General features: G+C 41.2%; 1 protein-coding gene across 1 annotated transcript in view; it reads left to right on the top strand.

Annotated features, from left to right (window-relative positions):
• esrrgb (estrogen-related receptor gamma b) overlaps positions 1-26205 on the top strand; it is a 221642-nt gene that overhangs the window by 43044 nt on the left and 152393 nt on the right. The gene's annotated exons all lie outside the window — the stretch shown is intronic.

Genomic DNA, 26205 nt, shown 5'->3' with positions numbered 1-26205 from the left:
CTTTGTGGAAAAAAAGCTTGTTCAGTGGACTAACTTTGCACTTGAAGGTTGCCCGTTCACTTACGTTTTAACAGGTCTGACACTGCTATGCGCCCCGGCTGTATCTAGGCTAACGGCTAACATGCTAACTATTATTTTTATGTCACTAGTCACTTGAAACAAATTTAGGACGGTAGGAGACGGGTTGAAATAAACCGAAATTTCCCTTTAAGGGCTTCCCCGTCAGAATGGTCTGTCTGACAGAAACGTAAGCAATCAAAATATTGTGAATATAGTGTATGCTTAAACTGATATTGATTTTTTTTTATTAGGTGGCCGAAATACGTTTTTCTGCTGCCCTTGTCCACAGCAGTACATCGCTTAGCTTTTGTGGTGGCTCTCCAGCCTGCTTCTCCAAACAGGGGGCATGCCGACTGACATCTACTGTCGGTAATATACTGACTATGGATAAGTAACCCATATAACCCCACTTCAAAAAATCCGAACTATGCCTTTTACTATGCCCAAATTCTAAATCCATGCATGATGCAAAAGAATGTCCATTGGTTTTGTCCGTAGCATGTACGCTACTTTTTGCTAGAAATAAGATAAGTTAAAACTCTATTAATCCCAGGAGAGAATTTGAGCATTATAGCAGCTCCAAGGTGATGATGATTATTTATCAGTGTCTAAAATCTCAATTTACCACAGAGAGTAAACCAGAGGTAATCATGGGAAGCAGTGAATGATTAAATGAGGGAGTCTTTTCATACAGGCTATATGTCATTAATAAGCAGATATTGCGTCATCTAATGCTTTAAAGTATCTGTTATAATTTACGGTTATCTTGATATTATGGGGCAGATTCAGCCGCACCTTCCTGTACATCTTGATCTAAAAGAGAGGAGGACACTAACATCTCTTTACCCAACATTAACCTCTGGACATCAGAAATCCATGTTGGCTTCATCCTCTGCATTCCTTTTCTCTGATACCTCCCAGATGACTGCTTGCACCTGTGAGACACCCACCAGTTCACCAGTAACAGGCTCTGGGAGTGATTGTCATGCTACCAGTGTTTTATAATACCTACTGACAGATGTTAAGAACACTACCGTGATATTTACTGTCATGCCGGACTTGTTTAAAGGAACAGTGTGTAAGATTTAGGGTGCTGTCAGACCTAGAGTTGTCTTGCTTTGGTCTGAATCAGGGTCTAATTTTGTTACGAAGTTGTATAACTGCCTAGAGTTGGTTTGTGTTCTCACGGCAGCATTTACAAGCGGACAAGATAAAATGCCTTGTGCGAGAAAGCTGCTCTTGATTGGTCAGAATTTCCATGCGGGAAAAATCCAGGAAGTAAACCAAACGTTGAAGAAGAGTACACTTGCAAGATAAATGTGACACTTTCTAATGTCACAATGGAGGGACAACTACGCAGGTTGATGTTAGCGCTGCTCATCGTGGACTATATTGCTGTCATTGTTCATTTTAGTCAAAGCATACAGTTTGAAAACGAGGCGCGGCTGCAACTAGAAAACAATGTTTTGATGCATTGGATGTGCTGAATGTGCATATTAAGGCAGTACAGGAGGAGGTGCACATTAATAATCCTCCAGGACTGTAACATGCTCATGTTTAACCCAAACAATGTGTCATGTGACTGCACTTGGTTCAGATCCAGGTCGGAACACGTTCTCACCACAAATGAACCGCACCAGAGTTTGTTTGTAACCAGACCGAGACCACCTCTTCAAAAGGTCTTGGTCTGGTTGTTGTGGTGTGCACCTGAGTGTGATTGCTGTGTTCACACCTGCCCAAACGAACCGCACCAGAGTTCGTTTGTAACCGGACCGAGACCACTTCTTCAAGAAGGTCTTGGTCTGGTTGTTTTGGTGTGCACCTGAGTGTGATTGCTGTGTTCACACCTGCCCTAATTAACCGCACTTAAGGAGCAAATGAACTTATGTTCGATTGGACCGAACCAAACAGGACAGGTGTGAAAGCACCCTTAAAAAACAAACTTATTATATTTAATTTCTGCCAGTATATCCCCATAAATCCCACACACTGGAACATGAAGCACAGCCCGTGCTTACTGATTCTTGGAAGAGCTAATATCTAAGTTTTGGCTTCTCAAACAAGTTGGAGTGAGATTTCTTTAAATGCTGTCACGTATGTCATGATATAAATACAGTCATACCTGCTCAAATTATGCCTTTACAATATGTTCAACCTGCACTATAGGCTCTATAAAAATGCAAATATTGGCCAGGGGAGCAGTGAAGAGGCTTTAATGTGAGCCATTCATTCTCAGATGCACAGTGAATCTACACTGGCTAGACACTAAACTCCTACAGCTTCTGTAAAAGTCGGCGGTTTGAGTGCGCTCTATCAGAATACTGTACGGCTTCAGACATACCACAGCATGTATCTGCAGTAAAACCATAATGGAGAGAACAGAAGTACACGCTCCGTCTCTTCCGTTATCAATCTGTCATCCACCTCTCATTGTCCTCCAGCCCAACCGTGTCTTTACCAGTTAGCCATGCAGTCATTTTTTCCCCCTGTGAATTATCGCTTTACATTTACTGTGTGGTATCGCAGAGGCTCTTGAGAGCAAGGAAGGCATTGCGATCTCATGGAAACTCGCTGCCGAAGCCAACGAGGAAGAGAGGGTTAGAGAGAGGGAGACAATTTTACGGCTGGTCAGGGAAGATTGCATGTAGTAAGACATTTTAAGAACCATGTCTCCTAATCTCATACCCCCAGTCTACAATGGCCAGCCATTCCCAGAGCGCTGTATATCCTCTTTGGATTAGCTCATGAGCTGTAAAGATGTGAAATGCAGACTTGTAGCTGCAGCAGAGTTGCGAGGCCAGAGTATTATAATCTCTTTTTTGGTCTGATTGTATCAGCAGTGGTGGTGAATGCAAACACTGCTCTGCTCTGATGCTGTGAAATGAAAAAGTTCTTTGGGCTGACATCCACGATAAGATATGATTCAACACAACTCTGCTCTTATTGATGTCATGTTACTGAAAATATATCTCCCCTGCTCCTTCAGCCAAGCCCGGATCATCACTTGGGCCAATGTTTTCTTTGCTTTCAGGCTCGCAGCCAACGTAATGTAGTCTGATGCCAGTGGGTTGCTAGGCAGGCATCTTAATGACCTCCTATAATGGTATTCACTCTTGAGAAAAGACAGACGGAGCATCAAAGCAAAAAAAGGCCCCTCTCTCTTGTATCTTCTCCATGTGGAATAAAGTTGAACCCGTGTGTTTTTCGGTGCGTTCGCGGTTATGGCCATAACCCTGTAGCTTCCTGGATTGAAATTGTATCTTTGCAGAGCTAGCCACAATAATGACCTCTCCCAGTGAGCTTTTTTCTGAGATCTCTATACTCCTGCAGGGACGCCAACATTTAACTGGCAAATTAACAATGGGAAGATCAACTTTCCTTGTAATTAATTTCTGTGGCATTTTTATGGGCACTTACTTTGGGGTATTGGGTCACAGTTAGTAAAACTTAAAGGTAAGTGTTATAGTCTCACAGGGGTCTTTAGCGAGGGGAAAAAACAGATATAATCTTTGGAAATGGAAAGTTTTTAAATCGTTGCACAGCTTCTTGGTTTTGTTTGTTTTTTCATGAGCTTTTCCCTCAAAAGAGCTTTTCTATATCCACACTCCGAGCCCATATTTACTTTTGCATTTTAGGTATTTATCTGGTCATTCTATCTACCGCAGCTTGCAATGAGCAGTATGAGCTTAAGATTGCAGATTGTAAAGTATTACAGGCAATAAATGGCATGCAGTGCAATGCTCAAGGTCACAGCGCCCATAATAGATGTAAAATATGTTACGTGGCTCTAAGAATGAGTATTGGATAATGCAAGAGAAAGTAGAAGACTGGAAAACAGAAAATGTGGGATTTGACCTTAGTTGGTATTTGTGGGTAATGTTAGGACAGAGTGATTCAAGCCTCTGTCGGCTATTAAAAACGTATAATTGACAGCTCAAATGGCATTATCTCACTTATACCATGGCCACTTACCAAAGAAATGAAAAGTAAGAATATTCATTCATATTTTTATCCTTTTTGCAATCAAATGTCAAGTTTTTCACAAGCCATGGCTCAGTTTCCATGGTGACACCTGGGGGTTTAACTCATACCTGGAACAGTCATTACCGTCCCGTAAGGCTCTTAGGCAATGGACACGTAATTCACTTCTCCGGTAAACAGGATAAATCTACAGCCCCGTTTCCACCAATCATGGTACCTTTGGAACCAAAAGTAACCCTTCAGACATGGTACCTTGACCCTAGCATTCCCGCTGCAAACAGTACCCTTAAATGTGGGTGGGGTGGTTGTCACTCACTGCTCCATCCAGCACTCGCTGTATTTCCTCATCACCGGTGACACAGACAGAAGTCTGCACCTTGTTTATTGTCCACAGAACGAGGCTGCACGCCGACATTTTCAGAACAAAATAAAACAGGCTGCAATGAGAGTCTCTCTCCATGGGATATTTAACAATAGCTGGTTTGTGCATTTAGTCCTTCCAAGGCAAGCTCAGGGGTTTAGTGTTGCCGTAGCCCGAAGGAACGACGCTGCACACCATTTCTTTTTTTTTTTTTCTACAGGTATTGGTCGACATTGATATACTGTATAGAAATGCTTCATTACTAAAAGTGTATGTCATAAAAACTGATAGTGATAGTCAAAGTTGTGATGGATTCACGTCGTCACCTCATGCACTGAGTAACATTACAAGTAAACGTTCCACCTTAAAAGTCGCCGGCAGTTGGCCCAGTAATACGTTATTTTTTTCTCAGACTCCAGCTGCTGTAAGAACCAGCAAAACATCCTTTCATTTTATAGTTACAGTTTACTAATAAAACTCTCCACAGTATGAACAGTGGTTACATGAGCTTCAAAACCAGCCACAACTCGGCCCTGAGCAGAGTGACCGTCCTCTATTGACCAATCAACAGACTGCAATATTCACAGTTCCACCTTTTAGTACCAGATCTGTGTGCTAGGTAGTATACAGGAGGTATTTGTAGTCCGCTTAGCTCATTAAACCCCTTTGGCTCAGCTATTGAGAACAACTGTTAGCCAGAAAGCTAATGTTATGTTAGCAAGAGTCAAAGTCAGTTTCGTTGCGTACAGTTGACAAATGGTAAATATAACGTGACAGTATGTTGAATAACAACACTAGCAAGCCACCCAGCCATGTCATTGTCCAAAAATCATTATCAAGATTTTCATGAACAAACAATGTGCCAAGTGTATTGTTACTGTCGGACACAATCTGAAGTAGCGAGTTGAGTAGCATATGGGATGTAAGATGATTGCTTAAGTTCAGAGAGGCAGTGTAGTACCTGCAGTGTATGTTATAGTCTCCATCCTGTGGTGTTGAGAGGATGAAATACTGAAGACCATACTCAGTGTTGGAAATTTATGGTAAACAGAAGCTTTGACTGCGTCTCTTACCCATATTAGATACAGGCTGATACTGTTATGTAGCCAGCACATTAATTTAAAACGGCGAACAGACAATTTTACCGGAACTACTTAGAAGGTGACCATTATCAGTTTTTAATGGACACCCTGCAGCCAATCAGAATTGAGTGTTCACCCAGACCATGGTATAATTAGGCTTGTAATAGATACAATAATTCAGTACATCCAACATAAGATGTCAGAGCAAGCAAGTCCAATTGATGACATAAAAACCCCATGAATAAGTCCAATATCAGTTTTTCCTACGCGGTACCTGTGTGTGTCAAAACTTTGAATTTCACCATGTAAAACCGATTTTGTTTCAGGGCCTTTATTAAATTTATAGCCTTCACTTGCAATGTGACAGAGGAAAATTTATGACTCAAACTGTTCAGGTTGGACTGACAAAACACCCATAGCAAATCTGCTGTTTGGGCAATGCTCCTGCTATTCATGAAAAGAGGCATCTACTGTACAGCCCTGAATGCTTTAGCAGACTGAGCTCTACACTGTATCTGTGGATACTTCACATTTCAATCATTTATTAATGACTGCATGACTCAGTGAGGTGGAATTTGTTTTTGATGCAGCGTGGTGGGTGGCTCAATCAGACATAGACGGATATCAACACCACATCACGTTACAAGTATGGCTTACACAATAGACACTATTTACCACGTGACAGAATTCATATACAGTATTTACAAGATTAACACAAGAGTTTTAAATGCAGCACATCTGTCAGGGTTAGGTTATTTATTATGACTAAAACAACTTAAAGTCAGGCAGGTCAGTCTTAAAGGAAAAAACTTAGTGCTCTCTTGTTTGTACTCTAATTGGGGTTTCTAATTGCCGCTTTTGGCTGCATCAAGTCAAACCATGCTGCGTTGATTTGCATGCACCGTGTTGTGCTGAGTTGCACCAGACAGTGCCAGGGCCTGGCCCAGGCAATCCCAATTTTCTCCAAGCCATTTGCAGCGAAGTCAGATGGGCTTCGTCATCATTATTCAGCATCAACATTCAGCAAGGATTCAGCAACTTGTTGAAATACCCTCTGCAGCTATAACCAGACATATCAGATACTTCATCAGTTTCAACTGCGTCTCAAAAAAAGTGCAGAGAAAAGAGAATGCCAAGCGTTTGCTTTGTTGGTAAACAGTACAACGTTTTTTTGGTGGGCGGGGCTAAACAAAACAATTCTCCACAGACATTAGCTAGCACTAGCTAGCAAGTTATTTTGGCTTGTTTTAGACAATAGAGGAAGATGATGCAAATGGTGCATTCAGAAATACTCACTCTGAATGTGGGAGCGCAGTCTGGCACAAACTGGATTGTTCGTAAATTCGTAACACTGTCAGATTGTACCGTTCGGTTATCCAGAGCACCGCACTCTCGGAGCAGCAGAGCGCCAAGCAGAGTGAATGTGTGATTAACTTAACAGTTTGTTAATTCATATAGAAATATAATGCTCTGATCCTCCAACAACAGGGTTCTCATTTTAGTGTAGAACGTCAGACTGAATTTACGAACGCACCATGTCAGGTCACATGTCAGGTTATATGAAAAAGTAAACACTGACCAAGGGGACCTGACTGGCCGACCTGTATGCTCTCACTCAGTGGATGGATGATGTCACAGGAAGCTTTGTGGTTGGTTACTGTGCCAATCTTACAAAGGAGGACGACACTTGAACGGTTTCCTCCAATTTGTTTTGCTATTAAAGCTAACGTTAGCTAATGCGCTAAAAAGTTAGCGTTCAGAGAAATCTAAAATTTGCCTTAATACCTCCCCAACTTCTGATGAGGTGGACATGATAACCCTTAATACACATAACGTTATTCATCCCTACAACAGGAAATACTTTTTCCCTAACCTGATATACTGCACATGTGAGCATTTTTAATCATCACCTCTGTCCAGTCCTTTCATCTTATCTCATTTAACCATAGTTGTTTTTGTTGATAGGTAGTGGCGGCTGGCTTTGAGCCATGACTCCTTATATTCTGGCTCCCAATAATGCAACAAGACGACACTGTAAGACTCATATGTAACCTACAGCCCTGTGGTGGAGAGTCGTGTGTTGCCCCCAGCTAACATAATTGTGACGTTGGCCCTAAAAGGATCTATAGCTATCTAGGAATAAAAATTGTAAGCTGGGGGAAACAGCTGTTCTGGCTGCATCCAGAATTCAGCCTCCTTCCAGGACCTCTTAAACTGTTGGCTTTACATTTATGTTTGATACAGATTAAACAAACAAGATATATGGTGTTCATTAGTGAGCTTTTTGAGATTTTGGTTGGCAAGTTTGTTTTTGCCTTTGGAGAGAGCCAGGCTAACTGTTCCTCCGTCTTCCAAACTTCATGCTAAGCTAAGCAAGTCAGCTCTCAGCAGGCTGAAGTTAACACACAGACATGAGCAGGACGGCAATAAAGCATTTCTCAAAATGTGGAATTATTCCTTTAAGAGTAAAATTATAGTTTGCTGCATTATGGATTATGGTACTCTCTATTTATTATGCATGTGCATATAAAGCTTTACATAACCACTTGGAGTGGTTCTCCCATATTTTCAGATGTTGATTTATGAGACTAATCCCAATTTTTTTCACAATAATATTTTTTAAAGAGCACCCTACGTTTTTCAGTAATGGCTATGAGTTTAAGATTAACATCTAATCTGATTTCAGCCAAAGAATCCTAACACAGGTCTGTTATAAATCTGTTCTCCAACCACATCTGTAGATATACTTGATCATAATAGAGAGGCTTCAATGGATCTACCATCTGAGGCTAACCAACAACATACCTGAACAACCTCCAAATTTCCCTGGTGTCTATTTTTAACTCTAGGTCTTGCTGGATGTGCTTTTGCAAAAAGTCATTTTTGGAACATATGGTACAATTTAGAATTGGGATCATAAGACCCGTTTCGAAATGGGAGTGCAAACAGGAAATCTTGTCTGTAGTTAGAATAAAATACTTTTAGTTTCTGTTTACTCTCCGAGCATAACTCCTTTTTGTTCATCAAAGGTGCAGATGGGGGGAAGAATTAAGATACTGAGTGAGGGGCTCAAATTATGATGAAAATAAGACGAAAATGGGTAATTTCTCAGAGGGTTATTCTTAGTTCCTCAAAGCGGTGCATTAATCATGTGTCCTGTCACATAATCCTGTACAGTTGACTTTTATATACAGTAATAGATCTTTTCTGAAGATGAAAGCTGGACATGAAATTGAATTCCTTTCCTTTTTCTTTGTTGTAAATTCTTGGCATTAAGGGGTGATTAAATTGGCAATTGCATGGTTGAGTTCATGTAACCTCCTTTAAATGAAAGCATCCAAAACGCTGACAGTCCAAGAAAGCTAATTGAGAAGCTGAAATGAGAAGGAGTGCCGAAATGAACGTTTTATTTTTCTGCCCACTTTAAAAAAGAGGGGGGAGGAAAAAAAACGTTTCCACCTTCATTCTTGTAAATCAGAGCCAGATGAGGGGCCACGCACCCCTGATCCCCCGAGGCAAGACAACTGTGCTCACGGTGAGCAGCTACATGCTAATGAGAGTGGTGACACTGCGAGACAACCTCCGGGGGCCATTATTCTGGGCAGAGATAAACCTGCACATTCACTGCCTCTCTCAACTTTGCCAGATTATGTTCCCTACCAAGTTTTTTCCCAGCAGCTCTGGCGCTGCGCTCCGTAATTGTCAATGTTTCAGTCTGAAGCTGCAATCTTTATGTGGGATCCACTCCCAGTCGCATTTGAATACCCGTGATTGATCAGTGCTGAGGGGCCGTGATTATGTAAGACCGTGGTTTTATTTTCTTTGATACTTTAGCTCGTATTAGGGAGATGACACATTTTTGACTCGAACCTATCAGTAAAACCACAACGTGTTTGCATTTGATTGCCTCCAAGCACAGCACTCTCTGTGTGAGGCCTAACATTTGGAGGAGAAGTCGTGCCCTGGGATTAATTTATCAAATACATGTGATAAATGTTGTTTGATAGCAACAGTAAGCAAACTATCAGTGAACCAGCAGACGCCTGAATGTCACTGCCACCCAGCATGTATGGGACACCTACCACTGCTGGGAAATTCATCATAGATATTGTTTACTTTCTGACTCATGCTGTACAGTGTGTGGGGAGGGGGTCCTGCCTCTACATCTGTAGATTAAAGAGCTGCAGTAAACTGATTTTCTTTAACCCTTAAGGCCCGGTATACACTGTGTGATCTTGGGTTGTCCCAGACGAAAGATGACCATCGTGAAAGAAACTTGGTGATATCTTTGGTCGTGACTCTAAAATGGTGGTCCTACATCGCACAGTGAGAGATGTTCAAGGATGGCCGTTGTAATTGTCTTGCGATCAAAGACAGCCTGGGAGAAATTGTCAGACAATTGGCAGTGTCAGAAATTTGGGTTGACCATCTCACAGTGTGACTGCTGTTATGAGCTACATCTACTAACCAGTTGATAGAAATGCAGCATGAAATGACCCGCTGGTGCTAAACCCAAACAAACAGACGTATAGCAGCTCGCCATGGAGGCAAAACATGCTAAAAGAAATGTGTGGGATTCCAGTAAAGAGGAAAACGCCTTGCCTGTTTGATGTCTCCCCCAGCTCGTACCTTGATTGCGTAAAAAAGGACAGAGCATGGAAGAAAATAGCGGTGGAGTTGCAGCTGCTAGGTGAGCAACCTAGCAGCTAGCAAATGCAGATGCAACGTAGTATATAGTGTCCACAAAACTTTAGGTTATTTAATAATAATGTGACCCTCTATGTTGTGCTTCACAGTTGGAGAAGCAATGACCCATGCAGCATACGTGCGCATTCAGTATGAGACGCTATTGCATTGTGCGTTGTAGCCTGCGATTCAGTAGGCGCTGTCATCGTACAGTCTGCATACATCAAACTTGATGTCGTATCCAAGTTTGTTAGATCCATGTCGCACAGTGTAGCCTGCGCTAAACTAATAAGATTGCTAAAATCTTACAGCCTGTAGGAAGCTTAAGAGACCCACAGGACCGCGGGTGATCTTGGCTGATGTTACTGTGTTTAAGGGCCCTGACGCATTAAAGTGACGGTGGGCTGTCGTTTAGTGTTGAGCAACACATTCTCACTTAGACCTTGTCACATATCGATGCTTGGTCATGGACTTTCCACATCAACGTTTGACGAGCAAGGTACCCTGGGTGCATTTGTTGTTGACGTTCTGGTACGTAGTGTCACCTTTAGCCTGTTAGATGCATTGTCTGTTTTCAAAATACACCTCTGTTTTCACAGGTAGTGTACAGGTTGCTACAACACCGCAAATTGACATTTTTTTTATTCAACAACAAATGCACATGGTTAGGTTTAGAAAAAAGTAACAGGGTTTGGTTTGACATTCAAACGGGAGGCATACACCACCCTCCCAGGTGAAAGATTGTTGGACCCATCCACCACCTCTCCCACCTGTCCTACTAAGACTTTCTCCCCCTTAACTTACTTTGTTGTCCGGTCGCATTTCCCCCTGACACTGCCGGGCACCTTTACACAATAACGGCGACTGGCTGCATATCATTGCTGACATGAAAGGACGCTTCTTTCATCAGTGTCTGACGCCAGAGGTGATTGCCCAAGCACCATTATTCAGTGACTTTGGAATGAGACCGGGTTGGTGTTGAGCTGTCTGAAGCATCCCTGAGTTTCGCCGTAGTTTTTGCTGTGTGTCCGTCACTGTTGGCACTAGTCAGACTTTGCTGGCTTTTTTTTAGCCGATTGAGCGTGTTGAATTGGCATTGGATCTGGCAGAGCCTGTGGGTGAGAGAAATCACTGTGATTGGCAGTTCAGCTCAGTACATGAGAAGAGAAACAGATGTGAGGAAAGCAAACAAACAGCTGAAGTCAAGAGGGAGTGAGATCAAAACAAATTTGTTATATTATGTAAGTTTTTTTAGGCATTGAGCTCTTTAGCAGAAACAGTTAGTAATTGTTTGTGTTAGTGTTCGCTGCCGCATGGTAAATGCCATTTGTTCTTTCAGCATCACGTTGTGTTGTTAATGTGCTAACTTGCTAACTAGCATCTTGAATTAGTCCTGTCAGTCTTCCAGGTTCCTTTTATGAATGACGAATACCGCCTGCTGCTATGGAGATTTGTTTCCTGTCAAGCAGGGGCAGAGCGTACATGCTAATTGGCCGTTTGCTGTAGTCTTTGCAGTGTGCTCATGTGCAACTTTTTGGTGGAGACACAGGCTTAGTGAGGCAACACAACAGTTAGCCTTGGTTGTCACAGTTTGGTGTTTCTGGGCCTTAAGAGTCGGAAGCTAAAGTAAAGAGACTGATTTCAACTGAAAGTAGAAGACCTAAAGAATCCATTGGTACCAACCATGTCATGCTAGCTTGTTGGGGGGGGGGGGGGGCGAAATAAAGCTCCAAAGTTAGGCTAAAGTTTGGTGAGGGAAAATCTCGCATCACCATTTTCAAAGGGGTCTCTTGACCTCTGACCTCAAGATATCTGAATCAAAAATGGGTTCTATGGGTACCCACGAGTCTCATCTATATTAGAGACATGACCACTTTATGTTAGTCTCAAGCAGTTTTAGGCAAAAAAAAAAAACATGCAGTTTTTTTTAATGTTGTACCATTGTTTTGGAAATTACTGAAAATACTGGGGTCCTTTAATAGTCTTTGAAGTACATAAATTTGGTACTTTTGGAAAGCAAGAGTCCTGTGGATTCAGTGAGCCCAAGTTTATGCGTGATGATATTAGCCCTCATTGCAGCCATGTCATTGTAGTGAGACAGTTCTTGAATGGACACCACTGTATAAAAAATTTGTTATGACTAGTATCATCACAGCTTCATGTAACTTTACAACCAAAAACTAGAGACCTCAGGCATTCGGCGTATGGATGGCTTTTATAGGTATATTGACATTGTCTGAGCAATTTCCAGAACAGAAGTGTTTGCTATCCAATTGCCAAAATATGCGGTTCTTACAGAAATCTCCAAATGTCAAAGGTTTACGATACCAAATCACAGCATGGATTTTTCCTTAATATCTTGGTTTCTTAATTTGGTATTTTGAAAAGATTTTGACCATTTTTAAATTAATTCTTGAGTGGTTAAAAATGCTCAAAACTGTGTATCAAATTATTTCGACCCAAAAAAATGCTACGACAAGACGCCTATCCAAAACACAATGTTTGTTAGAGATATATGACGATAAAAACTTGACACACAGTGCTGAGCTACATCTCAAAGGTTCCCTGCTTTGACATAAGATGCTGTCTCTGCCTAAAGATCCCCTGCCCCCCCCTAAAAAAGACAGAAATGGGTGGATGGTGGATCTATGGTGGATCTCAGAGGGTTAAAAAAAAGCAGCCCAGGTTTATCATTCATGCAGTAACAGAGTGATTTAAGATCTCCAGCCAGACGGACAGAATCAATTTCAGAATGAAGTACCAGTTTCTTTGACCGTACGGTAAGTTTGTAATCTTCTTGGTGTTTGATGGTTGACCTGCTGGCTCAATTGTTCACTCAAAAATGCTGGTGAATCAGCGCAGTGTGTGTCAGGAGGTATGGGTGAACCCCACATTAAAACATTATGTCATTAAAAGTAAAAAATGATAACAGATGTTCCCCCCCTCGAGAGCGGGCACTGAAGACTGTAGATCTCACAGTAATCCAGGCTGGTGAAAATGGTTCAAACACAGACCTCGATCTAAAGTCACAACACTTATTCTAAGGAATAACAGACTTCAGTGGCAAGATGTGAACATCTTATCGTCAAACATTTCTTGGCAACGGACACATGATTTTAGGATAAGCTAAAAGGGGTAGGGAGATTCTTCCATGGAAATTCCCTGATACATTTCACTGTAAACTCATTTTTAAGCGTCTCTGGACAGTTTTATTTCCTGAATAGAGGGAGGACTGCTCTTAGATCTCCAGCTTTTGTTTAGTAGCACTGATTTCTTATCAGATTGTAATGGATGGAGTGAAATCTGAGCCAGAAGGAGAAATGATGGCCGTCGTGGGACTCTAAAATAGTCCGACTCTGGTGTCTGCCTCCATTTACAGCACTGATGAAAGAACCCGGCCTGTATGACCGATCTGACGTAATCAAGGGAGACGAGGTGTAATTGTCAAGGCTGAAAAGAAAATCCTGCTGAAGCATGAGTAACGTTACTGTGATGTCGCCGGAAAATGAAAAGTAGAGGTGTCTTTAAAATGCATTCATGGAAACGTTTCCTGGTGGCAGTTGTAATTATCCAAACAATCAAAACACCTAAAAGAGGAAGCTTTGGGCAAAGTTAATTGCACGTGTACAGTAAACCATATATAATAGTGGAAAGTAAATTAACAAAAACAGAGGCCATGTGAAAGTGTGCTGGATAATGGCGGGTTATACGATGGGTTACGGAGATTGCAGAGGATTAAGTTTTATCCTAAACAGCCATAAACTTCTGCTATTACTGCCTCTTCAAAATGCATAGTGCCCTGGAGGTTTAAGAAATATATGTCCTTGGGATTCACACTGTAATTTAATCTGTAATTAACACAAAATCTCAGCTCTTTAAAGTTTCTATTTTTGCCTGCTGAGGAAAATATGTGTGCAACATGTACCAAGCGTTCAAGCATATCGTCGTAGATATCTCATTCTTCTATACGTTACCACGTTGACAACAAAGTGCCAGTGGTCACAGTGGAGTCTTTGCAACTTAAATTCATTGTAAGCAAACTCACTGTGCTGTTTGACTTACTGTGACAAAGTGTTGCTTATCCTTAGCAGTGTATGTGATGGCGTATATTTTCTCTTCGACGCCTCACGTACAATCTAAAATTAGCAGTGCTGACACCATAAATATACTCTAGAGGAGCAGAGTGAGAGCAGAGAGGCTGCTGGCGTGCAAACTGAACGTATTCTGGAAAACTTATGAGCCAGTTTCATTCTGGAAATTAGAATAAACCTACTAAATGCTAATCTCCCAGCAGCCCTCTAATACTGTGCCTGCATGGCTTGGCAAGATATACTGCTGCACTTATGAGTGAGGAGTTTGAATATTTTTTCTGATTCTTAAGTAATTATTTAAAAAAAGAAGAAGGTTTTTTTTTTTGTTTTTCAGTCACCTACAAGATACAACATTGTGGGTGGCTTCTTAACAATTTAAATAATAAAAACAAGCATAGGAAAAATCAAGTAGTACCTAAATAACTCCACTATTAGATAACCTACTAAAATTTAATAGGGTTGAAGAATGAGAATCATTATAAAACTGAATATGTCTTTCCTTTCTCTCAGTACTGACCCAATTATTAGTGTACCCTGCAGTCTGCATGCCTGAAAGGCAAACAAATTGCCAGATTGAATATTGGCATTGTATGTTTCTACAAACCACGGATATTTGCCTTTGCCCTCAGATATGTTGTATGTTTCATATGTAGCAGGTATGTTAAAACTTTCCAGTTCTTTATGTCTAAATTTTACCTTTTTTTTGACAATGCTGTTGTAATATGTGGTTAAGTTAAGGGGATGTGGTTAGGGTTATGAGAATGTGTTTTGGCTTAAAATGTCCAGTTTGGTGGCTACAGACACTGGCTGGATACAACACGAACTGCCCAACAAACACCTGCTTTTGTCACTACAAGCACAGCTGCACAGCTGTGAATTGTCATTAAAAAATACCCACTTAATTTGCTTCAAGTACAGCTGGACATGTCAGGAACTTTCACTAAAAAAACCCACCCACTTCTGTTGCCACAAGCACATCTGGACATGTCATGAACCGTAGCTAAAAACACACCTGTTTTTGTCGCTACAAATTGCTGGACCCAAACTATCTCTAAAAAAACCACCTTTTTTGTCACTTCATGCACAGCTGTACATGTCTTGAACTGTCCCTAAAAAATGCTTGCTTATGTCTCTACAAACACCCACTTTTGTTGCTACAAACAGTCTCACATATCCCGAATGGGCACATATCCCACTTTAATCGCTACAGGCACAGCTGGACATGTCCCAAACTATAGCTTAAAAAACAATCTCTTTTGTTGCTACAAACTACTGGACATATCCCGAATGGTCGCTAAAAAATACCTGCTTTTATTGCTACAAGCACAGCTAAAAACATCCCTAGCTGTCACTTTAAAAAACATCCACTGTTGTCGCTACAAACAGCTGGACATATCCCAAAATGTTGCTAAAAAAATACCCACTTTTGTCATTACAAGCACAGTTGGACATGTCCTGAACTGTCATTAAAAAACATCCTGTTTTGTCTCTACAAATACCTACTTTGTGGCTACAAACACCTGCTTTTGTCGCTACAAAAAGCTGCACATATCCTACACTGTCACTAAAAAACCCCCACTTTTGTTGCCTCAAGTATAGCTGGACATGCCCCAAACAGTCGCTAAAAAACACTTGCTTTTGTCTCTACAAATGGCCGCTTTTGTCGCAACAAACTGCTGGACATATCCCAAACAGTGGCTGAAAAATACCTGCTTTTTTCACTAAAAGCATGGCTAGAAATGCCCCTAACTGTCGCTTTAGAAACACCCACTTTTATTGCAACAAATGCCTGCTTTTGTTGCTACAAACACCTACGTTTGTTGCTACGAACAGCAGGACATATCCTGAACTGTTGCTAAAAAAAAATGCCCTCTTTTGTCGCTACAAGCACTGCTGGACAAGTCCTGAAGTGATGCTTAAAAAACACCCCTTTTTGTTGCTACAAACACCTGCTTTCGTCACTATAAACACATCTGGATAATCCCAAATGGTTGCTAAAATATACCTGCCTTTATCGCTACAAGCACAGCTAGAAATGTCCTTATCTTTCACTATAAAAACACCTGCTTTTGTCAATACAAACACCCACTTTTGTTGCTACAAACATCTGGTCATATCCCACTCTGTCCCTAAAAAATATCTGCTTTTGTCACTACATACACAGCTGGACATGTCCCGACCTGTCATTAAAAAACACCTGCTTTTGTTTATCTCAAACAGTGGTCTTCTGCTATCAGCTGTTTGGCAACCATCTTGTCTAGATGTCACACCATTACACCAAACATTAACCTATTATCTATTTGGAGGTGCCTGCTGATTTGGTGCCTATCACTTAAACATGGATGGAAGTTCTGTGGCATGTAGTGTGGAGTCGTACAAAATCAGCTGTTTTAAACCACGGTCTTTGTTGCAGCAACAAATATCTCAGTGATTTCCTGTCTCTGATGGGCACACTGGCCCCACAACTGTCTTCACATGAAGGAACAGAGAGGAAAAATACAAACATGTCCTGCTGCTGGACAAATGTCAGTTTGGCTCCTGTTGTACGACAGATCATTTAGAGCGTGGTGATACTGTGAGAAGAGATAGTTTCTCATCAGTATGCTTCGCAGGTTTACAGTGTTAGTTTGGCAAATCATTGCTCAGTGGATCCTGTTTAAATATGCCAAGGAGTAAGTGAAAACATAATGCCGTAAAAAATAAAATTACTGACTTGAGAAATTAATTAAAATAGCTGAATTACTCAATAAAGCTTCTCAAGTGGAAATGTTATTTGTTATTCCATCTTTGGAAATTTTAATAGTAAAAGGATTGTTTTTTAACGCAGGGTGGGTTTCTGCTTCCCATTACACTGATTATGTTTGTGGTGCTGAAAAGATAAAACTGCATTTAGATGTTAATCCGTGTAATAAAAGAAACATGTTAGTCACTGGGCTGGAGAAGTGGACCGTTGGACGGCCTGCAGCTTGACTACGAGGATGTTTGTTATTTGCCTTCCTGCAAACATAACAGAGCACAGCTGATCGGCTCCGTTTACAGCCACAGTGAAACCACTATTTCATTTGGAAGGGAACACAAAGGGAAATGGCACTGGGGTCTGCAGATGGAGGGGTGAGCAGCAGTGACAGAGGAAGAAGACATCTTACTTTGTATGTTTACAGATCCGATTTGGCCATCTGGACAGATTAGATTATCTGAGCGTTAGAGAACAGAGGAACTGAACAAGTAACAGTTTGTTTAGAGGCATTTATTTCACTGGAAACACCTTCATAAGTCAAGAGGACACTTCCAGTTGAGCTCCCTGTGAGGCCGTTTCCATCAGGACATCAGCGACTGTATTTCAGAGTGCAGCCTGCCAAGTTCACATCTCATTGTGGTGTGTTGGAGCATGTAGTGGGAATGTGAGAGGGGACTGCTCATATTAGTTTTTGTTTACAGTGATGACAGGATGTGGCTTGATAACTATGCAATGTTTGTTTAAATATTATAGTGAGTTACGGATTATAAATCCTACACGAGTGAGTCAAGGGATCGCACGCACGCTGGCCATTTTATCTGATTTTGCTACCGCGTGACATAGAAAAACCTCCAGTAGGCCCACTGTTCTGTTGTCAAGGTTTAAATCCAGACTGTCTTCCAAAATACGATCACAAAGGTTGTTTTTTCATGTGGAAATTACAAGTCATATACACATGTTTTGTTAAGCAGCAACTGCTGGAGGCTACAGTAATTATAACGGCCACAAAGAATAAAGTCAGGTGATGTAGTTTGAAGGACGACAAAGTCTGCGTATGGTGGATGGGGCTAACAAACAGGACTTTCATACAGGAGATGGGTGTTTGTTGAAACCAAAAGTCAACGTTGAGTTGCTTTAACAGTGTAACATAGTATGTCGTAATAAACATCTTGTGATCTGCATGACTTATGCCACATGATGTTATGTTAACGTACTTATTTTAACCCAAACTATGATCTTTTTTCTAAGAGTGCTTTCAGACCTAGAGTTGTCTTGCTTTGGTCTGAATCAGGGACTAATTTTGTTCCAAAGTTGTATAATTGCCTAGAGTTGGTTCGTGTTCTCACGGCAGCATTTACAAGCAGACCAGATCAAATGCCTTGTGTGAGAAAGCTGCTCTTGATTGGTCCGAATTTCCATGTGGGAAAAATCCAGGAAGTAAACCAAACGTTGAAGAAGAGTACACTTGCAAGATAAATGTGACACTTTCTAATGTCACAATGGAGGGACAAATGTGCATATTAAGGCAGTACAGGAGGAGGTGCACATTAATAATCCTCCAGGACTGTAACATGCTCATGTTTAACCCAAACAATGTGTCATGTGACTGCAGTTGGTTCAGATCCAGGTTGGAACACGTTCTCACCACAAACGAATCGCACCAGAGTTCATTTGTAATTGGACTGAGACCACCTCTTCAAGAAGGTCTCAGTCTGGTTGTTTTGGTGCACACCTGAGTGTGATTGCTGTGTTCACACCTGCCCAAACGAACCGCACTTAGGGGGCAAACGAACTTGAGTTCGAATGAGCCGAACCAAACAGGGCAGGTGTGAAAGCACCCTAAATCTTAGTTTAAAACTGCGACTGTTAACGATCATATACAAGCTATTCCGTCATCCAGCTGTAGGTGTACTAATTTAGGAAACTAAATGAACTAAGTTGGAGTGCTTACACTCCAAGTGTTACAACATTTCAAAAAACAAAATATTTCAGAAAAACTTGTTTTTAAAAAAACAGAACATTTCCCAAAACACTGCAACATTTTACAAAACACATTTCAAAAAACAAAGCAACAATAGAAAAACAAAACGTTTCCCAAAACACCACAGCATTTCTTAGTAAGAGGAAATGACATGAAACATTGTAGTGTTTTGGGAAATTCTAAAATGTTTTGGTCTGGCAAATGTTTTGTTTTTCGATTTTTTTTTTTTTTTTAAATGTTGTAGTGTTTTCTGAAATGTTGTTTTGACCCTCAGGGCCACCATAAATTCCTACGACTGTATGTTTATAAGCTCTTCTATACAAACTGTGGAGGTCGGTCAAAGCAGCACATTAATGTTAGTTTTCCCAAAGCCTGTGTCATAGTTAGTTTCAGACTAGCGTTTTGAGACGTGTATGTTACCAACACAAGTAGCTTCTGACATGTAGAATAGAGTTTTTATTGTAGTGAAGTGCTCTGCAGTAGTTTGGGACGTGGGCCCTATAAATGAAACTGAACCTTTATGTATAAATGCCCAAACACTAATACTGCCTATATACGTACATACACACACATAAGAACAAACCTCCATGGAGGCTTTTGGGCCTGCTGTACATTACAGCACGCACACACACACACACACACACACACACACACACACACACACACATTGTGTGAGACAGCCTGTCGCCTATGGAGCGCTGCCAGCCGAAGGAGTCATGAGGTCTCGTGCAGATTAATGGGGAGGCACAAACCAAACATGTTTCTCATTGACTTTGTGGACGAACAGCCTGTCTTTGCTTCTGCTGGTTACTCAGCAACACAGAGGCTGAAATATCTAGTTACTAATAGAAGAGTAATTACAGCGCTATTAGAGATGTACAAATTTGACTTTTTCCACTTTAGTTGAGTAATGTTGGCGTTAGGCTGTGTATGCTAATGGACAAAAGTCCAGCAGAGCAGTCTGTTGAATCCACGAGCTGAACATTCAAACAGTTCAGTTATTGTTAAATACTTTCCCTCACTTGGGAAACTCCAGTGCACATTTGAGCTTGTTGCTTTTGTCAAAGTGTACCAGACCAAAGATACTCTCTGACTGCATTTTGATGGCTCATCACTGGTAGCCTGATTCCTGAACAACCTTTTATTGTTCAACAGTCCTTGTTTAAAGGCCAAATCCTTGATTTGTGTAACAGCTTGTGTGGCATCTACAGTCCAACTACAAGGCAAGTTTATTTATATGGCACCAGTCAGACACAAGGCAATTCAAAGTGCTTTACGAGGGCGCAGAAGTACACTAAATGTAAGACATTAAAGGTCCAGTGTGTAGGATTTAAGGGGATATATTGGCAGAAATGGAATATAAATATGTTTTGTTGTGTTTTTGTTAATTTAAAATGAGCCATTTATATCTACATAGAGAATGGGGCTTTGTCCATGGGATCTAGAATGAACAAACCAAACTCTGGCTCTGGATAGGGTTATTTGTGGTTTCATATTTTCGTGTTGTCCACCATAGTTAGCAGCCGGTCTGAGACAAGCCAAACAGTGTCAGAAAAACACTGAAATTTAATGTGAAACTGCTTCGAGAGACCTCTGCAGATAGTTCAGCTCCCAGCTCCCAGTAAAAATCTCCTAAACAATGAACACTAAAGGAATTGTAACCGGGAGTTCACTCTAGGCACATGGGAGGAGTTTCATCTGGCTGCAGTCTGCAATCCTTGCTGCTTGATGCCACTAAACCCTGCTCACTGCTCCTTGAAGAACACATTTGAAATGGCATTTGGACAATAAATGTGTCATGTGGAGGCGGAGGAATCTTGGTGTCTTAAGTGGCACATTGCGGTGTTTCCCAGTGGCGTTTGTGGCACCAAACCTGGATGTTCTTTACCAACACATGAAGGTGTTTCCCAGCGACATCTGTGGCAGCGAACCTGGGTGTATTTTACTATACCTGAATGTTTTTAGTGGCACATCGCAGCATTTCCCAGCAGCATTTGTCGCACAGAATCTGGGCGCTTTTTATCAACACATGATGGTGTTTCCCAGTGGTGTTTGTCGTACCGAACCTGGATGTTCTTAACCAACACATGGAGGTGTTTCCCAGCCAGTGAACCTGAGTTTTTTTTTTTTTTTTTTTACAGAGCCTTGGTATATTTTAGTGAACCTGAGTATTTTTAGTGGCACGTCGCAGCAATTCCTAGCGGTATTTGTTGCACTGAACCTGGATGTTCTTTACCATCATGTGGCGGCATTTCCTAGCAGTATTTAAACCACAGAACCTTGGTGTTTTTATTGGCATATCACAACATTTTCCAGCAGCATTTGTCACGTCTATCCTGCATGTTTTTTACCAAAACATAGAGGCGTTTCCCAGCAGTGTTTGAGCCACCGATCCTGGGTGTTTTTACAAACCCAGCCAGACAATCGGACACTGATAAAAAAAAGCTGTCCTTCAACATCGGCATGATGCACTCGTGAGTGTCAGGGGAAAACTCGGCGGGACAAGAATGAAAGTTAAGGCGGCAAAAGTCCGAGTAGGGTGGGTCAAAGTGGTGGTGGATGGGTCCAACAAACACCGACTTTCACCCAGGAGAGCAGTGTTCACTTCCCGTAAGATTATAAAGCCAATCCCTGTTCTTTTTTTCCAAAACCTAACAATGTGCGTTAGTTGTTGAAGGAAAAAAAAAGTTAATTTGCAGAGTTGTATTGACGTAGTATGAATGTCAACAACCAACGCACCCAGGGTACCTTTCATGTCATATCTGACATTGAGAGTCCATGACCAAACTTCGAAATGTGACGAGATTGGAGTTAGAATGTGTTGAACCCGTCCCTGCTTTTCTAGCAGCATTTGTACCACCAAACATAGTTGTTTTAAGACAACATGATCTTTTCCTAACCATAACCAAGTGTTTTTTGTGCCTAAGACCTAGCCATATCTTTACCACAGTGTCGGTGAAGATTCTCAGTCATCCAGGTCATGGTAATCGTCATAGGCAACTGGACTTGCTTGCATTTCTTGAAGACGTTTCGTCTCTCATCCAAGAAGCTTCTTCAGTTCTAAATGACTGGTATGGAGTTGCAGGCTTTAAAACCCTGTGTGGGTGTACGACTCTAACTAAGAGCTCACATGTGACCCCTACGACTTTGCAAGTGTTAGCACCCACACAGGGTTTTAAAGCCTGCAACTCAGTACCAGTCGTTTAGAACTGGAGAAGCTTCTTGGATGAGAGATGAAACGTCCTCAAGAAACGCAAGCAAGTCCAGTTGCCTACAATATAGCATTTACGATCTTTACCACAGCATTGTTAATAAACAGAAAGTTTTAAAGTATATGCTACAAACTAATGTACAAATGTAACGTATCTGTGGTTTCCAGAAACATACAATGCAAACATTTATCTGGAGATTGGGTTTTGTAAGTAAGGACTCTGGCAGCAACATTCTGGTCGAGCTGCAGCTGTACCATTGATTTTTTTCTTTTTACTGAGACCTGCGATGACACAGTTTCAAATTTACAGCCCATAGATGTATGCACAAGGTCCAGATTTAAATATAGACCATGACAATTGGGCTGGAAAAGGCACTTTACACACATTTCAACTGCAGCTGGAGAATATTATGCTTATTATATTAAGTTTTATGACAAACGTGTAGGTGGTATAAACCTCTGCTGTAGACACTCGTTTAAAGTTTTTTTAAGGAAATACCTGGTTTTCATTTGTTCAGAATATATTCCAAACTCCACAGTATATGAAACACCTGCAGAGTTTCTTTTCTATAGACCAACATTAGGTGCAATCCATTTTAATGACATGTAACTACACACAGGGCGGCACTGCAGTGTACCTGTGTTTGGCCTGTTGGTATTTCCAGTGTTTTTCTAAGGCAAGCTCGCATGCTGAAAGTGAAGTCAAAAAGCCTTTATTTTCAGCGTTTCTTACATCTGCCGAGGCCTCTTGCAGCTCATTGACTTTACGCTTTGTGTTCCTTAGCCTTTGTCCAAGTGGCATAAATCTCTTCTTCTTTGCGGAGAGACTGCAGCACAGCTATTTTCTCCAGTTTTATCCCCAGTAACTGTGAGAACATGCAGTATGCCCAGACAGGCAGAAAGATAATAAACTTAGCAAAACCACTTAAGTCCTCATTTTGGAGCTTGTGCAGGGAACGGCGCCCCGCTGACACGGTCTCCATTACCTGTTTGAGCGGAGGCAGCTGTATGAGAGGCTGTTAAGGATCTGACTTCCCTCATCAATCTGGTTTGTTCTTCTGGGATGAGGATTGGGGAGTAAGCCGGTGTTAAAGTTACCTAGAGGGTAATCTGACGAGAATTACCGCTCAGGTGTCCACATGATTTAGGATTCTCTTTTTCTCACGACCCTTATGTGTGCACGTGCGAGCACAGAAACACAGCTGAACACACAAGCAGGATGCTTTAAATGCCACACAGCCGGCCTGCTTTATCCTCTATGCTCATGTTTCTCTGAGGGTTTATAAAGTAGTTGGTAACTTGACGTGAATGGAGAAGGTGTTTACAACCAAAGAGAGACAAAATAAACGAGTTAAAGGAAACTTAAACCCATCTGCCAGCAGTGTTACACAGATTCCTTAAACAAAGGAGTCCTTTTTATGGTTTTATTGTCAGGATGTCGTGCAGTTTGACTCTCTGTGTCATCCTGTGTGTCGCATGAATGTGGGAACAGACATTTTTTATAGAGTTATTATTTAAATTCACACAACCCTGACTCCCAGAAATTACATTTATATACCACTAAACTCACAAAATGCAGCAGTCTACAGCCCACATGTGGTTAGGTTCAGGCCACAAAAACATTTTGCATAAGGTGAGGAAAAGATGATGTTTTCTTTTATACATATTGAAAAAGTAAATGCATCTTGTTTCATGCTCCCAGTCAGTCTAGACGTTTTGTAAACCAAGATCACAATCTTTCTCTGACCTTAACCAAGAGCTCGGTGCCCAATCATAAAAACATTACAAGCAGCCATTATATTGCTTCATAATATTGTAGAGAAAACAAATTAATATTTTGTTAATCAACATTTTGCAGATATGATCATCGAAACGTAGTCAAAACATATTTGCTTCTGCAAATTAGTACTGTAAAGCCTAACTGTAATTTCGGAGAAAGGGTTGGGCCACTAGTGACGGTTAAAGGATAACGAAAGAGAAATGTCATAAATTCAGTGAAGTATCTCAGTAATTTTGTGTCAGTAAAACAGCAGATAGCTGTCTAAAGTTTGCTCTAAAGTGAGCCATCATAACCCCGAAGAAAAGTAAATTCAGTTTGTGTGACAGATTCATGCCTCTAAAGGCACAGGACTCCTGAAAAACAGAGTTTTTCATTCGGGTGTGTGTGATGTGCGGTCTTGTCGGCTCACACTGGGTGGTCTCATTCATCACTTTTTCAATAAGATAGCAAAACTGTAACCTGAAGAGTTGTTTATTAAGCTGATCTTTGCCTTAACCCCGAGATTAAATCGACAAGAGACCTCACACCTAATTGTAACTTCAAATAGAGATGTTTGTTGTTGTTGTTTTTGTGAGCGATTTACAAAATTATTTGCTCCTTGTACCGCTAGCACGGCTGCAACCGCGACTAATGACTTCCCCTGCAGATTTTCAAATTACTTTTACCCACAAATTGACCATCATAACATTCATTCATTTTCCGTAACCGCTTATCCTGTTGGAGGTCATGGGGGGCTGGAGCCTATCCCAGCTGATATTAGGTGAGAGGCGGGGTATGCCAGACTATCACAGGGCTGACACATAGAGACAGACAACCATTCACACTCACATTCAACTTAGAGTCGCCAATTAACCTGCATGTCTTTGGACTGCGGGAGGAAGCTGGAGTACCCACGCTGACACGGGGGAGAACATGCAAACTCTGCACAGAATGGCTCCCGAACCCCCCACCCTGGGTTTGAACCAGGAACCCTCTTGCCATGAGGCGACAATGCTAACCACTGCACCATTGTGCACTATCATAACATTATATCGGAAAATATGTACAACTAGATAGTGTTAAAATACATTAATATAAAGATGAACTACGCCTAAACTATGTCCAACAGCAACGATCTACTCAGGGGGTAGATGTATTCTTGCATCAATAGATGCCCAAATAGGCTTACAAGGCAGACTATCAATATCCATGTGCATAGTATATTCTGTATTCATTCATACCTGCAACGCATCAGATAAACTGGTAGTGTGCATTATTCAGTCTAGTTTGCTTAATTATCTGAGCTTTAGAAATAAAATGAGCCTATACTTTAACTCTAGTCAAGTTGCTCATTTTCATTAAACCAAAATCAGGAGTTTTGTTTCGCATTCTTACAAAGGTGCATGCTGGTTATCATATTAATTATGAATGTGCACTCAGAGCTGGCAGAAGCACAAAACCACACCAATCCAAATGAAATACCACGTTTTTCGGGAGTCTCTTAAAGGCAGATGCCAAAAAGGTAAACAGTAGAAAAACACCATTCATGTTACAAAGTTAATCCACCAGAAATGTGCGCTTACACGTATTTGATTGGATAGCAATGCTTTATCAGACGATGTCGCGTTGCGGCAAAAGCTGAGCAGGCCTCAAGTCTTTGGATGGACAACTCTGTTTTTTTTGTTTGTTTGTTTGTTTTGGCAAAGCCCCCTGCGTTGATACAGACTGAGACGCTGACTCGGTTCAAATTAAAGTTTTTTACAAAGGGCTTAAAGATATACTACGCAGGATTTTCCTAAAAAACAATGTATAGACTCAGACAGATGTAATCCTTCTCAGTCATAACTTATGACCCACTACAAGTGTGTGGCGGTATATTTATCTGCAGACACCCTGCCGTCTACCCTTTTTTTCAACACACATTAATTAACATTTCTGTAAATGTGCCAGTGTTAGCCAGCTGGCTAATTTTCAACTGCAGTCCTTTGGCAAGATGTTTTGAAACTTCTTATTTTGCTGTGTTTGGGATGTTCCTGGGCAAAGGTGCAGCTGAGGTCGGGACTGTATAAAAAGGTAGTGACCAGGTGCCAGACCACAGGCAGGAACCATCCAAGAAGAAGCTACAAAAATCACGCACGCAGCAGAAAAAAAAAAAAAAAGAGCAAATATAGCGAGCTGAAATGTCAAGAGGACAAAGCTGAGGTTGGGTTTTATTTTAACTTTTGCTGGTGGTACTGTTTAGAAACAGCAGCTGAC

Source organism: Epinephelus moara, chromosome 12 (genome assembly GCF_006386435.1).
Source record: "Epinephelus moara isolate mb chromosome 12, YSFRI_EMoa_1.0, whole genome shotgun sequence".
NCBI classification, from domain to species: domain Eukaryota; kingdom Metazoa; phylum Chordata; class Actinopteri; order Perciformes; family Serranidae; genus Epinephelus; species Epinephelus moara.
The sequence above is the reverse complement of the archived record's forward strand: the minus strand, read 5'-3'. Positions and strand labels throughout refer to the sequence as shown.